Raw genomic sequence first — 18572 nt, 5'->3', positions numbered from 1 at the left:
CGACAAAGACCTAAGAGGTTTCTCAATAAAAATTTTAATTGATCAATTAGTTTGGCTATGTAAAAACGTTATAAGCGTCAAAATGAGATTCGCTGTAGTTTCTGAGATATATTTGGTTTCTATTTTCAAAATTTACATACGAAATTTATTGAAATAATATAATAATAATTTTTTTTTAATTTTTTTTTTTTTTTAATTTCCAAAAAACACTTTTAACTTTTTCGAATTTTTATTTAGAGTTTTGAGCGAAGTTGGTTACTTTGAATTATATGATTATTAAACAATAGTTAAAAATTCGAAATCGAAATTTGCATTTATTTGGCCAGTGTTATACATAGGAGTATATATATATATATTTATTTATCAAAAATTGAGGGGAGAAATTTTAATTAATAAGAAAACACAATTATCTTTATGGAGATCTACAAAATGTTGTACGTGGCAAAAAGTATGTCTTTCTTCTATATGATTAGATATTGATTTTGTACTCGAGTATGTGTGAGTAAAAAAGTATAAATTATTGGCAAAACTAAGAGTAAATAAATATCGCAATTTATTAACAAGAATTATTATTTCCAGGAATCGGAAAATATTAAAACACATATGAGTTGGTATGTATGAGTGTTTAAATAAATTTATGACTGAACCTAATTCCGGCAAAGAGCAGTAAAATGTGCAACGGAAACTACTCGTATACTATTTTTATTTTTATTTTTGTATATATGTAGTATCTTTAAGCCTTATAAAAACATAAAACGGCAGTTGAAAAAGTCTATATCGCAAGCGAAATTCAAATATATACCAATTTTACTTGTTTTATTCCATTCAAATACATATATATCTTATGTATGTACACTGTATTAACGAGGCACGTGCTACAAAGGGGATTTTCAACTGCAGCAGCAACACTTCTCCATTTAAACATTTTCAACTTGAAAGTTTTGTGCAAATATGTATAATTGAGTCTTCAGCTGCGCAAAATGCAAATAATATCAAAATTTATTGCTAAAAATGATGATGACAATTTGATGGCCATCAATTCATTGTTAAATGCAAAAGAAATATTTTTTGAGGATTGGTAGAACTGCTGCAAATCAAAGTCAAACACAATTGTGATAAGATTAAATTTGCACTCGAGATATTGACAAACAAGGTATAATGAAAATATACGCACTTGATAAAAAAACACAACAAGACAAGAAAAAAGAGACAAAAAAAAACATAAATAAATGCAAATAACGGTAACTTTTTATTATATCGATTTTTCGTTGATAACTCAAGATGAGTGGATAACAAACACAAGTTCAAGTCGAGAGGGTTAGCGTTAAATCTTACTTTAAATACATATATTTTTGACAATGAAGGTGTGTTCAAAAAATAACAGTAATTTTCTTTTTTTGAAAAACAAAATTTTTTATTAATTTGTCTACACTAATGTTATCGGCTTTCTTCTAATCGTCGAAACATTGTTCCAACTCGATTTTTGAGATAGCTCTAAATTAGCTCTTTCAGCGATTTCATCTATATTATATATTGTAAAACAACGGCTTTAAGGTTCTTTTTATTTTTTTAAGTAAATCAACAAAATAAAAATTTTTTAAAAAATCCCGTTATTTTTTTCAAATTAATTGGGAAAGAGGAAAATGTTTCACTCTCCAGATATTGTTTTATTGGAATCTCATACAACGAACGGAACTCCATAATAATAAGTTAACATGCAGTTGAAACTTTACAGATCATAATATTCTTATCCGAAGAACTCAAAGCCATCATATGAAGAAAATATAACAGGCGTAGCTGAGAGTGTACACAAGAACTTTATGGAAATCAACATCACTCATCTTGAGACACAGCATTCATTATTAGTATTCGACCGAATAGACCACATCCAGCATGCAGTGAAGAAAATATAGTACCCGATAGCTGAGAGTGTACACAAAGACCGTGGGGAGTCGTTTCGGTGCCGTTCACAGCGACTCGGACTAACGTATGAAACGACTTGCCACATTTTACGTCGAGATCTTCAATTGAAAGAGTACAAAATGCAGCTTGTGCAAGAACTGTAGCCGCTCAACCTTTTCCAGCGACATCGCTTCGCTCTATGGGTTCTTGAAAAGTTCCAAAAAAAAACCCGACGTTTTCGATCCAAATTCTAGTCAGCGATCAGGCCAATTTATGGCTTAATGGGTATGTAAAGAAGGAGAGATTCAAGAGCTGACATTTCATTCAGAAAAAAGCGTTTTTTTTGTGGTTTGTAGGCCGGTGGAATCATTGGTCCATATTTCTTCAACAATTATGCCGTTGAGAATGTAACCGTCAAAGATAACCGACTATAACCGATAACCGTCATGATTGATGCCTGAAATTGAAGCTCATGATCACGACGACATTTAGTTTCAAGAAGAAGGCGAAGGTGGACAATCTCGCTTCGATTTAGACCCTGGAGCAAAAAATCACGCGTGTCATTGTTAGCAGTCGAAATGCTCGAGCGAGTCATTGAAAATTGGACTCAACGGATGGAGAAAGAGATAATCTTTAAAAAATAAATGCCAAAGAATGTTCTTTCGAATGTTAATAAAAATTCTCGATTAAATTTGAATTTTTCGTATTTCTTTCTTTAAAAAAGTAGGGAACCTCAAAATAGATCATTCTTTATAATAACATCAATTACAACAAACTTCCTGCCTTCAAAAGCCTAACAATTTGCGGTCTGGAAGCGAGGGGATTGTGATTTTATTTATAATCACATCTATTTATTTTCAAACTTTTTCGTTTTCGTTTTTCCTTTTGTGTTTTATTTTTATCTTTGATTTTATTTTATTTTACTTCTTTTAATTTCATTCTTTTATCACTTGGATGCCTTAATCTCTGGCCAAATTTATTTGCTCCCACTACAATATTTCAAATTCAATATTTTTTTCAAGGTTATTTTCTGTACTCCCCGACCAACTCCAAAGTCATAAATATTCAAAAGTATCACAAATAAGCCACCAAAAGGTCTGCCCTTCAACGACGGTGTATGCAACAATTGACGCCCTTGTCAGGTTAGACGTGTAAATTTAAGCAAATATATGCGTTCGCTCGCTTGCGCTGAGCAGTTGTTGTTTGTTTTTATTTTTATTTTCGTTCTTATTTTTTATTTTTATATTTTATTCCTCGTTTTTTTATGCATATTCCCCCACATTTCACGTATGTTTGTTGTTTTAATTTGTTTTTGTAGTGGCAACATGCGTGCGACATTTATGTGGAGCCTGTCTCCTCTCATGAGTGATTCCCCCTCAATGTCGATGTATATATTTCAGCAGCTTGCAGCCATCAAATGGGGCCGCTATTATCCAGCTTCCCTCGGACATAAACTCACGGCCTTTGTCTAAACTTTTTATAGTTTTCTTGTTGTTGTTGTTTGTAGAAACATATGTTGTTTTCTTTGAGATTTTTGTTGTTGCGTTTGGAGGGGGTTTGTGTTGCTTTTGCGCCCAAGTTCATTCCCCTCAATTTTGCTGTATTCTCTCCCTCTATCTCTTTCTCACTCCCTCTTACTCTCTGTGTGTGTGTTTAATGCATTTATTCTTGCTTTGCTGTTGAAAAGTGTGTACTTCCGGAGATTTGAGGACAGTTGTTGATGCTGCCGTCAATTTAAATATATGAGCGCAGCAGTTGCGTATGTTTAGCTTTGCAAGCTTTGCTTATACATATATGGAACGATGTATGTAACTCTGTGCCTATTTCTTTTATCGTATATCTCACACATCACCCAACCAAATTGGGGTAGGACAGCGGCAATCGGCGCTGGGTTTATCACAAGCTGGTACATGGCGCTGCATGCCGATACCACAGTGATATTCAAACATACAGACCCTAGTGTATTTGTTGTAAACTACAACAATGCATGTACTTTGTATATTTATCTAGCTGCCACGGCCGCCTGTCTTTATCTGTTTGGGTCGAACTGCGCCCTACCACACACCTACTTTACACTCCCCAACAAACGCAACAGCAAGAAAAATAACCGCAACAACAATAACTACAACAGAAACAACAACATAGAACAGCAGCAGACAACAGCCAACAGACATTGACATTCAACTTATCTCGCAATTCCGCTTTGAATAAATAATCGCAGCGAAGTTTTGAAGATGCGGCACAAGCGCTTGGCTCCAATAACAAAAAAGAAAGTCTTCTTTGATAGTTACGAGTTGTAAGAGATGCTGTAACAACAACAGATAACAACGCTGGCATAGATAGATAGAGGCTTACACAAATGCATATAAGAGTCTTACAGAGAGTCTTTATATAACATTGAATATACATAGATATGTATGTATGTATATATACTTTTATATATATTTATGTATGGATCTTAGTTGTTGAAAAGCTGCAAGCAGCTGATGCAACGCTCAGCTGTGTCTAGCTGTGACTGCTCAGTCAAATAAATACATATAGGCATGTACTTTTACAAGCTACATACATAAATATGTTTATGCAAATTGAACGCTCTGTTATAAGTGGATTTACTTGCAATTCGTTTATGCATGGCTTTCTCTGATGCAGTACTTTGATATAACGGTAATTTTTTTGCATTTATTGCTTGTGTTACCTCCAGTCAACTGCAGGGTTGTGTTTGCAAAATGTGAAAGTGTGATTTATTGATTTTTAAATTTTTGAATTGTTATAATTTTTATTATTATTTTTATTAATTTTGTTATTAAAATTTATTATTTTTTTTTATTTTTTTATTAATTTTTATTTATGTTTTATTTATTTTTTTTATTAATTTTTATTATTTTTTATTTATTTTTTATTAATTTTTAGTATTGATTATTTATTTTTTTTTTATTTTTTATTTATTTTTTATTAATTTTTATTTATTTTTATTTATTTTTTATTTGCTTTTATTATTTTTCATTTATTTATTTTATTTATTTATTTTTATTTAGTTTTTATTATTTTTTATTTATTTTTATTTATTTTTATTTATTTTTATTATTTTTTTATTTTTTTTTATTTATTTTCATTTAGTTTTTATTATTTTTTATTTATTTTTATTATTTTTTATTTATTTTTATTACTTTTTATTTATTTTTATTTAGTTTTTATTATTTTTAACTTATTTTTTATTATTATTTATTTATTTTTTATTACTTTTTATTTATTTTTTATTTATTTTTATTTAGTTTTTATTAATTTTTATTATTATTTATTTATTTTTTTTAATTTTTTATTATTATTATTTATTATTATTTATTATTTTTTATTAATTTTTATTATTTTTTATTATTTTTTATTAATTTTTAATTATTTTTAATTATTTTTAATTAATTTTTAATTAATTTTTAATTAATTTTTATTTATTTTTTTGTCAATTTTTAAATTTATTATTTTAATTTATTTTTACCGAAAAATTTATTTATTATATATTTATTTATTTTTTTTTTACATTTTTGATATATTTGTTCATATTTTTTTTTATAAAATTTAATTTATTGTTTTTGTTATTTTTAGTTTCTCACACGTCTTTATAATAATAGTAAATTACTTAGGTTAGATTAGGTTGTAAGGCTGTTCCCCGAGAGAAACACACGTAGATTGTGAAATACAGTTGAACTTCCCCAACTCGAATCACCATAATCCACAAAAAACTTCAAGTTAGAGAGACTTGCCGAGTTACGGAAGGTAATTTGTATGAAATTTGACTTCTATTGCCAATTCAAAAGTTCGAGTTATGGAAGTTCAACTGTACAATCCTTTGTGAAGCCAAGATCCCCCACTGGATTAGGCATTAGGATTCGACAAATCGCCTTGAACCTACTACAAAAAGAGATTTTTCACTTCTATATCCGTTATTTCACGCGGTTGTACGAGAAAGTGAGATACAAGAAATTTTATCTGATGATCTCGCAAAGGCCGGACAATCCAGAAGAAATTTATGAGATTATTGTCATCCTCCTCATCCCCCTCCATGTAATATTTTTAACCTTACAGCGTGAATCCCGATGGCACAATGGCCAGTTGAAAGGATTCTAACTAAGATGAGGTAAACTTTAATGAGAGAGAAGAGATCGGTAGACCTCCTGCGATTCACTTGAGGCCAGAAGTATATGGCGACTGCCCAAGTGATAGTGGCTGACCAGCGCATGCATAGCTTGGCCGAAGTCCATCTGTCCTGTAGTAAACCTCTATAGGACAACAGTACTCTTATAAGTTTTCATGCTACTAATAGTGAGACTGACGTTCCTGACCTTGCAAGCTCATTAGCCTTATAATTTCGCGTGATTCCGCTGTAGCCAAGAACCGATGCCACTGATATTGAAGATAAGCATTCCTTAACCAGCCTTGAGCCCATAGCCACTGAACCGAATTTTTAACCTCAACTCGAGCCAAGATTTGGAGAATAGATTATAAATCATCACCACTGAAAAGAATATAGCACTATCTATCAAAAGACACTTTGCCGCACTTTTCTCAACGTGTCTCAATGGGTCTTCATTACATAAAGATAAAGAATTACTGAATAGTACGAGCAAATATGCTTGTTGTAGCCTCGTCTTCATTATCAGTTTCCGCATTATCATTGAACAGTACAAAAGTACGAGTACTAAAGACCAACAGCAAACAACAGAAATACTAAAACAATGGAGCACACGCACTGATTATCACTTTTTATAGCAATTCTTCAACAACGTTCCAATTCCAGCGACAGCGATGCAGCAGTATATTCATTGAAAAAGAAAGATTACAAGATTCAACTATATGAGTGTGTCTTTGTATGTGTGTGAAACAAGCAAAAATATGATTTTATGTGGTCGGTAATAACTTTAACTTGCACTTGATGTAAAAAAATCCGGAAAAATAACAAAACAAAGTGAAAATAATGCGAAGAAAAATCGTTTAGAGGACGAACCAAACAGTCGAGGACGTACAAATGTGAGGTTATGTATAAACATTTATGTATGGAGAGAGGGAGGGGACCAAAATGCTGGTTTGGTGTAAAGTTCAAACTTTTATCGCCCACAAGGGGTTGACTGTAAACGAGTATGGAACTGCGCTTGTGTGTGACATAATTGCGAAGGACAATGAGATCTGCAAAGATTTCTTGTGAATTTCGAATGCTTTAACAAGCTTTCAATTTTGCTTTAAGTGAAGTTAAACTGTGAAGACTCAGAAGTATATAGATGAGTTCGCTCATATATAGACCGATGCATTAAAGACATATGTATTAAATTATGAAGGTTGAACCAGTACTTTTCCCTTACCTGACAGATCACACGTAATCCGTGTTAAGCTGTTATGTAATTTTTATTCAGGACTGTTTGGCATTTCATAATGGAAATCACCATCACCCATCTTAAGACCCAACAGTCATAATTGGATAATATTCGCCCAAATAGATCAACTCCAGCACACAGTGAAGAAACCAAGAAGCCGCCGTAGCAGGGTGTACACGAAGACCATGGAGAGGCGATTCGTCGCCGATCACAGCAACTCGGACTGACTTATGGAAGGACCTGGCGCATTTTACGTCGATATCTTAAATTGAAAGCGTACAAATAGCAAGAGCAGAGCAGAGCCGCTCGACCTACCCAAGCGACATCGCTTCGCTCTATGGGTTCTTGAAAAGTTATATGAAGATCCGACTTTTTCAAGCCAAATTCTGTTCAGCGATGAGGCCCATTTAAGGCTTAATGGGTATGTAGACAAGCTACATTTTATCATTTGGGACGGGGAGCAACCTGAAGAGATTCAAGAGCTGACATTTCATTAAGGAAAAACAACGGTTTAGTGTGGTTTATGGGCCGGTGGAATCATCGGTCCATATTTCTTCAAAAATGATGTCGATGAAAACATAACCGTCTAAGAAGACCGTTATCGCGCCATGATAACCGACTATTTGATGGCTGAAATTAAAGCTCGAGATCTCGGCGACATTTGGCTTCAACAAGACGGCGCAACTTCCCACATATCACATCAATCAATGGATTTATTGAGAGAACACTTCGTTTAGCAGATAATTTCATGTTTTGGGTCACCAAGATCGTGTGATGTCACACCGTAAGACTTTTTCCTGTGGGGATATGTAAATTCTAAAGTCTATGCGGACAATCCCGCTTCGATTCAGGCCTTGGAGCAAAACATCACGCATGCCATCGTCAGATACTAGTCGAAATGCTCGAACGAGTCATCGGAAATTGGTCTCAACGGATGGACCATCTGAGACGTAGCCGCGGCCAACATTTGAAATAGATTATCTCTGCGAGATAATAAACATTTCTCATTAAATTTGAATTTTCTGTATTTTTTTTCATTCACAATTAAATTTCAAGATTTCTCCATTTAATTGAAAAGCTTTTAAATACCGAACAACAGTAGAGTTTTCCATTGTTCACAGTTCACTCTTCACTCTTCGAGAATACACTTCCTTTTAGGCAGAAATATTCGATTGCCAATCAATATTATTTATTTTATAATTTGTCGAGCTTTAAAGCTTTTAAGCTGCTTTTAAAGTGCGTCTTTTACAAATAAAATTTTCTACACACAATTTCAAGCGAACAAAAGCGTCGAACAATCACTTATGGGACCGCACTCACCGCCAATTTATACCAGGTTTTACACTGCACTCATCATAACCAGACCGTTGGAAGTCCTTTTTTTTAATGGAACCCGCCACGCACACAAGTCTTAACAAACAGCAAACAAATGACAAATTTTAATTGGTTTTAGAAAAAGCAGAGCGAAAGGAAATACAACAAATAAACCGAATGAAACGAATAAAACGAACGACTGACTGCGCGTATGTGCCTAGGTCCGACTGCTGTAACTGTTGAATAACGGTATTAACTGTAATTTTATTACACCACTTTCGAGTAGGAAGAAGAAAACGGTTGGCTAATTTTTGCCACGAGCCAATACAAATCAAAACAAATTCAATCAATTGCCTGTTGGGAGAGTGAAGGCAGAATGAAGCATACCTATGGGCGTAGTGAATTTAATTGAATTGAACAGTGTTGGTAAAGGGAAAAAATAGAAAATGTTAGAAGAGCGAAAAGGTGACATAGAGAAGGTAAAAGGCTGCTTAATGACATTTGAAAATGGTAAATAGAGTAAAAATTAAGAGAAAAAAACAACAACAACAACAACTGATTGTTTGTGTTACCACATATAAGAATGTACGCATTGGAGTCGGCTTGCAACACTAAATGCAATCATTTCAAATTTCATTGCAACTAAGAGCTCTCTTTACAGAATGGCAGGCACTCAATGCGAATTGAATGAAGGTAATCAAATGAAAAAACAATATCTATGTGGTTGTATTTGAATTTTTGCAATCTTAATAAAAGGTGGTTTTTAAAAGGTTGCCAGCAAACAAACGAATTCAATTATGGCCACACATAATAACCAATCGAGCGGAATGGAAGGCAAGGAGCAGCAGAATCTAATACTAGCGACCACACAGCTTCAAAGACACACACACACAACACATTCGCACTAATGACGAGCACCAGTCGCTGCTCGACTAGGCTGAGGCAACATAATTGAGTGAGCAGTTTTCTTCCTACAGAGCGCCAGAGCCAGAAAAGGTCAAGGAGTAGGCAAAACCAACGTAAGAAAGGACCAGATGATGATGGCAAAAGATAAATGCGAAGGATGCACACGGCATAGACAACAACAACAGTAGCGCCGAGCGTAGATACAGCAGATAGCAGTATACATATAAATGTAAATGTGTGCAACTCTTGACAGCAGGTACCGTTGCGTGCCGAAACCTTTCTGCGAACCACTTTGCCCCGGCTTGCTTGCTTCCTTGCTTTCCACATTTATGGCTGCAGAAATACAATCAACGCAATGCAGTTAGAACGTTCGAGCGGCAAACGCAATTGAGTCCACAGGCAAGCACGGCACAGCACAAACAGCCTACCACAGGACATGCCGAGCATTCGCTCTTGGCGTACGAGTGTGCGTGAGTACCTAAAAGCAATTGAGGCCTGATAGTGCAGCATTGCAATTTTCTCCAAGTATAAATGTGTGTATATGAGTGTGCGACTGTGATTTTATTTTGCTGCTCTATTGCTGTCTGCCTGCCTTCCTGGCGTGCTAGCATAAATAATTAAATTACAATAACAACAAATGCATTAATATTCGGTTGTGCAACAAGTTTTACTCTCCAACTCAATATTATTGAAAATAATCGTAGAGTTTCTCAGAATTCCGGTGGGACTTTCCAAAACCACAGACGATAGATTGATGAGCGATGAGTGTTTTTAAGACGGAAGTGGCGGATTACGTACACACATAAAATAGCATACCGGTACTTTTTGCAAATCTAAAAATTTTGTATGTGAGTTTTGGTTGAAATTTTAATGTTTTAGTGTGAAAAATTATATAAAAAAATTATATATTTAACATGAAAAAAAAAAATAATTTTTATTTTCAAGGCAAATGTTTGTAAACAATTTGAATAGTCTAGTTTGAACACTATCTATTCATTTATTAGAAGTATTATACGAAGGTGGCATTTTAAGGGAGCAAATTTTACCCTTTCACTACCAAAACTATATTTTTGAGTTTTTTTTTCAAGAATTTTCGAGAATTTAAGTTGTAACCAATTTTTAAAATATCCAACAACTATTCTTAGCAAAATCCAAAAACAAATTTAAAATGTATAGAAATAATGTCGAAAATAAATATGTGTCAACATTTTGATTTAATTTTTAATAGACTGTATCGCAGCAAAAGTCATAAGTAGCCTGAAAGATCTAAATATAAAAATGGCACTTAGAAAGAATCAGTAGTGGATGAGACTAGATCTTCAACAATTTTTTAGGAGCATATGTGAATCGTCTACCAATAAGAACGACGTAATTTTAGAGGCTTTGAAACGCATGAACTTGCATTTGACTGGGTCATTTCGAGTCCCCAAACTTTGCTCGTCCAGTGTCTATGTTTAAACGTGACATATGAGATACTTAGGCGTGAGACGGTGCGCCGCGTCTTTATCCGCGATTTTATCAAATACCGGCTGCAAAAAGTCGGTCAATATCGTGTCGTGTTATAACGCTCGCCTTTGATGGTCCTGTCTCATTTCGAACGAAATAAGGGCCGCCATACCACAATCCGCACCAAACGGTAAATTTTTGGGGATGCAATTTCGTGTCCTGAATCACACGAATTGACTCACCCCAATAGTGACAATTTGACGAAGCCACTAAGCCAGAAATGGACCTCAATGTCTTTTGCGTAAAGAACTCTTATAGTAGCCACCGGAGAACTTGAATTGCTATAATTTGATAATTTATTAGCTTTTAGCCTTTTGTTAAAATTTAGAAGAAGGCATTCGACAGAAATCGACTATTTAACAGGGACGAAATCATGTATAAAATATTTGGAGAGCAGAGTCAATAGACAATTGTGTAGTGTCACAATTGGATACGAGCACTTGAATACTTGAATACTCCGTTCCCACGACAGTCGGTTCTACGTAACCCGAACGGACCCGGATTTTTATCCGGCCAAGGACTGTCAAATCGGCAGCATTCCTCAAAATTATTTGGGGAATGTTTTGTGCCGCTACAACAACAACAACAACAACAGCACTTGAATACTAAAATCTATTAAGGGATTACATCTAGTTAGAATTTTCAAAAAATCGATTTTGTATTTATTTCATATTCGTAATGTACATACATATATTCAAGTAAACACTCTGAAAATTTCAAGTCAATCCGAAGGTTATTTTTGAAGTTACGCGCCAGAGCATTGGAAGGCAGTAGGCCGGTGTGGCGCATTGATTTTCTCAAAACACAGTTTTGAAAGTCGGTGACCAAGATTTCTCGGAAAGAGCTAAACCGATTAGTCTCAAGATTTTGTACAGACATCTGAACTATATTTTATAGCACTTAATCGAAGCTTTTTTATTACAGAACAGAATTGTTTTTATATACAATTTAATGCCAAAATGATGGCAAAAAATCCATTTTTTAGAAGCTCCCATTTTGTCAAAAAATAGTTTTGCGTATTCCTTCGATTTATTAGTAGATTATACATTACATGAACGAAATCCGTTTGATTTTTCATTTCAGATGATCTACTTCATATATATAGTGGTCATCGCAAAACGCCTTTTTGGGAGGGATTACTGGAGGTCTGCTGTAACAGCTTCAAAAACTGTTATTTTTACAAATAAAAAACTATTCAATACTCTTCAAAGTTACTACAATATGTGTACAAATTCTTAGTGTAATAAATTCAGTAATTTTCTCTGGAAAAATGTTTGAAAAATCTCATTATTTAGGGTTCCTAACTAGATGTAACCACTTAAATAACCGCACAAATTGTAACAGTAAATTGGAGATTCGTTTGGAATCAAACCAAAAATGTCATAACTGAGACTGTTATTGCTTTTTAGCTAAATTATTTCATCGAAATTTATTCAGAGTGGATTTTTATTTCTCCTTCAACAAAACACTTGCTTTGATTAAAAACCGCACAAGAGCTTAAAGAGCGTTTTCTTATCTAAGCGCAAAATTGCAAATCCACACTTACACAGCCGAGCTACGCGAGAAGTAACTGTGTTTTAGGGTTATTTTACGCTGAATAGAGGAAATATGATTTTGCACGCGATTTATAAAGTAATTAAGGAGAAATATATGTATGAAGACGAAGTAACCAACAAAAAAAAATTAATAAAAAAAAATTAAATACAAAAATAAAAATAAAAAAATCAAAAAAAAAAAAATAAAAAAGAAATTAAAAAAAAAAAAAAGAAATTAAAAAAAAAATAAAAATAACAAAGTTTGAAAAAAAAATTTTAATAAAAAATATAAAAAAATAATTAATAAAAAATATAAAAAAAAAATTAATAAAAAAATAAAATAGTTGTATAAATATAGAAATTAAAATCAAAACTAATTTGTGCAAACATTGTAAAAGCGTGAAGCAGAAAAAGAAGAGTGTGTATAGAAGGCAATTGCCAACAGCTGAGGTGGGTGCAATACATTGAACTCGCGCATACAGTTAACGCTTACGGCATTTGAGGTGTGAAGACGACGAGGCAGATAAGATGCCTGCTGGTGCAGATTGGAGGTGATGCCTGGCTACAGCGCGCAAAGAAAACTAAACTATAAGGAATTGGAAGTAGAAAATATGCAAAAAAAAAAAAAATAATAAAAACTAAACTGCTGACACCATTAATCCACTTGAGAGCACAAATTAAACCAAAGCGCAGCTAAAGATGCACTGCACCAATGTTTCAATAATTCACGCCACCATAGCCAACGACCGATGCACAGTTACATTAACGGGCAGCACAATCACACACATACATATATACATATATATAGAGGCACACAGTTGCATACAAATTGCAAGCGGAGAGCAGGAGCAGTGGCAGGGAAGTTGGTGTAAGTGGAGAAGCCGCGCCGCGCTGTGTGGCAGCCTGACTGGATAGTCAGTCAGTAAGCAGTGGAGTCGGTGCATGAGCTATATGTTTATGTATGTATGTATGTAGCGATTGGGATACACAGATGCTGGAGACTGACTGATTCACTGGCGCTGCGCTGCAGCGTGCAAATTTCGCTCAGCTGTGTGCATTTCAAAGCGCAATTATGCACATACATACATGTACATATCTGTGTTTGTATGTAAGGTTATGTTTGCGTGTGTTATTGTAGGTGCATTTCTTTCGTGACGCTGAAGGCGAAGGCAAACGAGATGACTTTATGTGCATGATATGCTCGGCATGTATCTGCTGCAGCAGCTATACTTCACTATACGCTGACTGTGTATACAATTTATGATATGTTATTGTTGTTGTTGTAACACTGATATTTTTATTAACATTGTATGATTGTTGTTGTTGTAAATGTTTGCAACTTTTCTATTTAATTTGGCAGGAAGGAAACGGGTGCGGCAACAGGAGAGCTCAACGCTGCTGGCGTTAGCAACAATAATAATAACAACAATAACAAGGAAACATAAAATATATGAACTCTGCACTGTAAGCAACACTGTAACACTGTATAATTCATTTTTTATTTTATTATTATTTTTTTTTGATTTATGTGAGCAGCACTAACAACAAGCGCCGCTTTCACATGCAGCCACATATACACAATCACACACAAATGCACTAAAATGTATTTTTATTTAAAAAATGCAGAAAATATTTGCATTTAATTTTAGCAATTTTAGCAAACACTTGAAAGCACTTTAAAAATATATTTTTTTTATTTTTATTGAATTTCGTTTAACGGTAGTTTTTTTATTACATTCCCCACTTTATAGTTGCACTTGAAGTGAAGCAGAAAGCATTCACTGATTGGAATACATTTTTTTATTTACAACAAAATTTCGTTTTTAAAATTTATATTTTTTAATTTTTTTTTTTTTAAAAATATAATAAATTAAACAAAATTTTTTTTCAAAAAATTTTATTAAAAAAATAAAATTAATTTTCTTTATAAAAATCACCAATTACATTTTTGCAAAGCACACAAACTAAGTTAACACTCTCAACAAATATATTTCTTTTAAATAATTACTTCAAATTTTTTTGTATATTCTTAAAACACTTCTTCTGCACCAAGTCTGACGTACGTCGCGTCGCGCGCACCCTTTCTTTACGGCAGTGCTACAACTCAAACCGTCGAAGACGCAAGCCACCGTCTCACCAAGCGTGCAAATAAAGAACTAAACCGCTGCGAATGAATGGACTCGCCTCGCAAACAACAACGTACAACTACCAGCTTCGTCGCCGTTTTGGAAAACACTATTTTAGCGCTTCTGACATTTGTGCCTCCATTCGCTTTGCTGTTGCGATTTTGCTACTTTGCCGGCAAGCAAATCAGCTCGCTCACCAGCTGTTCGCTCACTCGTTGGAGCACCCATTTGAGCGAAATGACTGAGTGAGCGTGTGCTGTGCTGAGTGCGTTGGGAATGTTTTGGTAAAGAAACAAGAGCGCAATTGGAGTAAAAAAATTTGTCTGCACTCAAAATACTAATGTAGAGGACAGCCTAGTAGGAACTGCAACTGGTATATGGATATGTTATTGTATTTAAGTGAATGAAATATTTCAGCATAGACCACTGCTGTTTTCCAATTCGAATCTTTTTAAAACAAAAATTAGGTGTTTAGTATCAATATCAAGCCGTGGAACCGTCTCCCAGCGGATTCTTTACTGCGCACATCCCTTAAAGAGTTATATGGCAGAGGAGAAGGCGATGAGGAGATGAAGAGACGCAGTGAGCCTTTTCACGGATGCATAGGAGCTCAGGGGGAAGGAGGGAAGGGGAGTCTTCTGTCGGAAACTCTCAATTAAATCCAGTTTCGGCTGCCAGACCATTATTAGATTAGGTAGCAGTAGGCATACTGCTCCGAAGTGCAACATCCTTCAGAGATGTGTGTATACAATACTGATCTTGGATTCGTCGACAGTGAGATCTAAACTAGTAAGCGGGTGTCTAACATCGTTATCAGTAGCTGCGAACTACTTTGAATTCCGACTTGTGTGAGCTCGCCAAGCGCTGGGCAACAACCATTACCTGTACAGAAGAAAGGTTTTTCTGGTCGCGGTGGCTCGAAAACGGCTGGAAGGTCCGTCGCTTAGGAGGTCTCATCTCGTCGCAATTAGTGATATGCTTACTTGGCGAGCTCACACTGTCCAATAGGCAAACATGTGCTGAGGTTAGGGATCAAGCCAGATGTTAGTTGCCAAAGATGCTTAGAGGAAAGCGAAAGGAATCATCCAAGCACTTCCTTCTTCAATTTCCAGCATTTGTCAGACTTAGGTTAAAACACCTCGGCGAACAGAGCGAAGTAACTGGTATCGACATTAGCAGACTTAAGAACTTTATCTTATCTCAGTAGTCTAAGCGCTTTGTCAAACAAACAGGTCTTGGCGATGCGTCAGCAGTATCTGGGTGTCACAAAATACAGTCGAAGATGAACAAGTGAAGGTTAAAACACTACGGCGAACCCAGCGTATCAACTGGAAACGACATTAGCCGACTTAAGAACTTTATTTAGTAGAGTCCAAGCGCTTTGTCGAATCACAAGAGTCTTTAGCGATACGTCAAGAGTATCTGGGTGTCACAAAATACAGTCGAAGATGAACAAGTGAAGGTTAAAACACCTCGGCGAACCCGGAACTAGGAACTGTTGAACATTTCATTAAAATTTTCATTTTTGTAGTATTTTATTTTCAAACTTTTCTCATATAGTCCAAGATGGAATATCTATATAATAAAATTATTTTATAATTTATTTTCTTTATAATTGTCTTGTAATATATTAAAATTGTATGTGTTAGAAGGATCTCACAATGATCTTAGGCAAATAGATTGACATGGAACTGGAATGGAGACCAAACGAGATAACACTGTGATAGGCGCCAAGACACTATAATTTCGAAAGTAATGGGACCGTGAAGAAATTATGGTGAATTTATAGATAATAGAGGCGTATGCTCATCGTCCAACTTTAAAAGAGCGAGTCAGTAGGAATATTACTCAACTATCGATTCTTAATTTGATAGCCATGAAGGGTAATAGATATCGGGGGTACAGAATCAATACAAATGAATCCCGTTTCCATAAAAGTCAGACGCGAACATTATTCAGCTTCAAGTTATCGTATATCGATTATTTATTTTACACATAACAAATTGAGTAACTGTTTAAAAAACTGAGTAGAAACTGTCGTGTGAATCAACTCAAATCGGGTATATGCAACAAACACAGTAGGAATTTTTGGCACAACAGAAGATAAGTGGAAGAAAATTATTATACAACAACCACAGAAAATCAAAACGAACAACAAATAAGAGAGCGCACGTGGCAACAACGCCAATATGATATGAGAAAATTGAGACGCAGCTTATAAAGCGAGCTACCGCAATCAAGTAAAATCACACTCATCGGAAATAAACAACGAAAAAGTATACACGCATGCGACACAAAATAAAAACAACACAAACGTTGACAACAAGCAAGGGCTAAACAGGAAAATGCAGTCCGGTCCTTACCTATTAAGGTATGACGCAGCCAACGACTGCTGCAACTGTGACGGCGACTGCGAACAAGAACGCAACGCGAACGACAGCCAATGCGTCAACTGGTGAACCCAAGTGCCGAAATGCCAAACACGTCACGCCAGAGCGTAACCAAATGTGTGCAGCAAACCTGTTTAAGGCCAAATAATGTGTCGAAGAAAACAATGGACAAATTGCATAGCGCGAAAAGGGCAAGGAGAGCGCACGAAGACGGCGGTAATAACAAAAGCAAGGAGCAGTGGCAGGAATCGCGTAAAACCAAAAAAAAAAAATAGCAAAATATTCAAGTGGAAATGCTTGCATTCATCAAAGCATTTCTGGCGGCAAGGTAAGTCGCAACGCACGAGGCAGACTTACAGGCTGTCAGCGCGACAAGCAGGCAGGCAATGTAGTGTAGACAGCGACTAGTCGTTGCAGCGGCTGCTGATGAGAAAGGTGGCAAAACGGGCGCGGTTGTTAAACCGCCACCACTGGCACAGCGCGCAACTTTCGACATTCGACAACTTCGGAACGACGACAGTGTCTAGACCAAGAAGTAGCTAACTTTTATTTTCTTTTTTGTTTTTGGAAAAGGGTACTTTCTTCGCTGCCTTTTCGTTGACTGGGAATGAGTGATGGAGTAGTTTTTTTTGCTTATAAGAACGAAAGCAAAAAAGCGTTTGCATTAAAGTTACCTTTAAAGTGAGTATACAGTTGATAGAATAAGAGAGCAGAAGCTTTAAAGTAAGAAGGCGCTTCGTTTTAAACTTTTAGAGCAATCAAAAATCATTAAAGCATTTTAAATTGAATCAATAAAGACGAAAGATATCTTAAAAAGGAATTTAGAAAATACATTTGCATAACACCATAAAATAAGCCAACTTCTTATCCAGCTTGCTACCTTCGAAAAGTTTTACCATTCACAAAAAAAAATCAAAAATTTTTCCTGCGAAATCAGCATTTAATCCTTTTCATTAACAAGTAATGCATTGCGCTGCAGCGTCCTTGCCCATCTACATTTTTATTCATTAAAGTTAACAATAACAAGAATCCAGCAAAAAAAAATCAACAACTTTTGGGGTTGTTATTGACGCCACTTAAAAAGCCGGTAAATCATATGATGCACACCCATTTAGTGTTGTAATAAATGACGTTGCGAGAGCGCCCATTTGGGTGCGTGAGCGAAATAACGATGCAAGAGATATAGAGAGCGTCATTTGTTCGTGAGCGTGCGCCTATCTAGTGAAAATACTCAGCTTGAGTGCGTAAGGTGAGAGAATATCAACTACTTCAAAAACACTCAACACTAGTTGCGGCAGTGTGAGAAAACTCGCTTAGTGACTACGTATAAGGAAAATGATTGAGTTCTTCAAGCACTCCAATAATGCCAGATTGTTTAATAATAGCATAAAAATTAAAAAATTTAAATTTTTATATCATGTTTGGTTTGATAAAAAAAATAATATTATCATAAAAATTAAAAAAAAAAAATTGAAAACTAAAAAACAAATATTGAAAAATATAAAACAAATATTAAAAAATAAAAAAAAT

At 34.9% G+C, this 18572-nt stretch overlaps 1 protein-coding gene and 1 long non-coding RNA gene across 4 annotated transcripts in view; both read right to left on the bottom strand.

Moving 5' to 3' along the window:
* The window catches only part of LOC128922454 (uncharacterized), a 53470-nt gene extending 34929 nt beyond the window's left edge, over window positions 1-18541 (bottom strand). The window contains exon 1 of the long non-coding RNA XR_008471664.1: window positions 14535-18541. This is a non-coding gene — a long non-coding RNA (uncharacterized LOC128922454). The remainder of the gene's footprint in view (window positions 1-14534) is intronic.
* The window catches only part of LOC105210966 (uncharacterized), a 254870-nt gene that overhangs the window by 168406 nt on the left and 67892 nt on the right, over window positions 1-18572 (bottom strand). The gene's annotated exons all lie outside the window — the stretch shown is intronic.

This window comes from Zeugodacus cucurbitae, chromosome 6 (assembly GCF_028554725.1).
Source record: "Zeugodacus cucurbitae isolate PBARC_wt_2022May chromosome 6, idZeuCucr1.2, whole genome shotgun sequence".
In the NCBI taxonomy this organism is placed as follows: Eukaryota; Metazoa; Arthropoda; class Insecta; order Diptera; family Tephritidae; genus Zeugodacus; species Zeugodacus cucurbitae.
The sequence above is the reverse complement of the archived record's forward strand: the minus strand, read 5'-3'. Positions and strand labels throughout refer to the sequence as shown.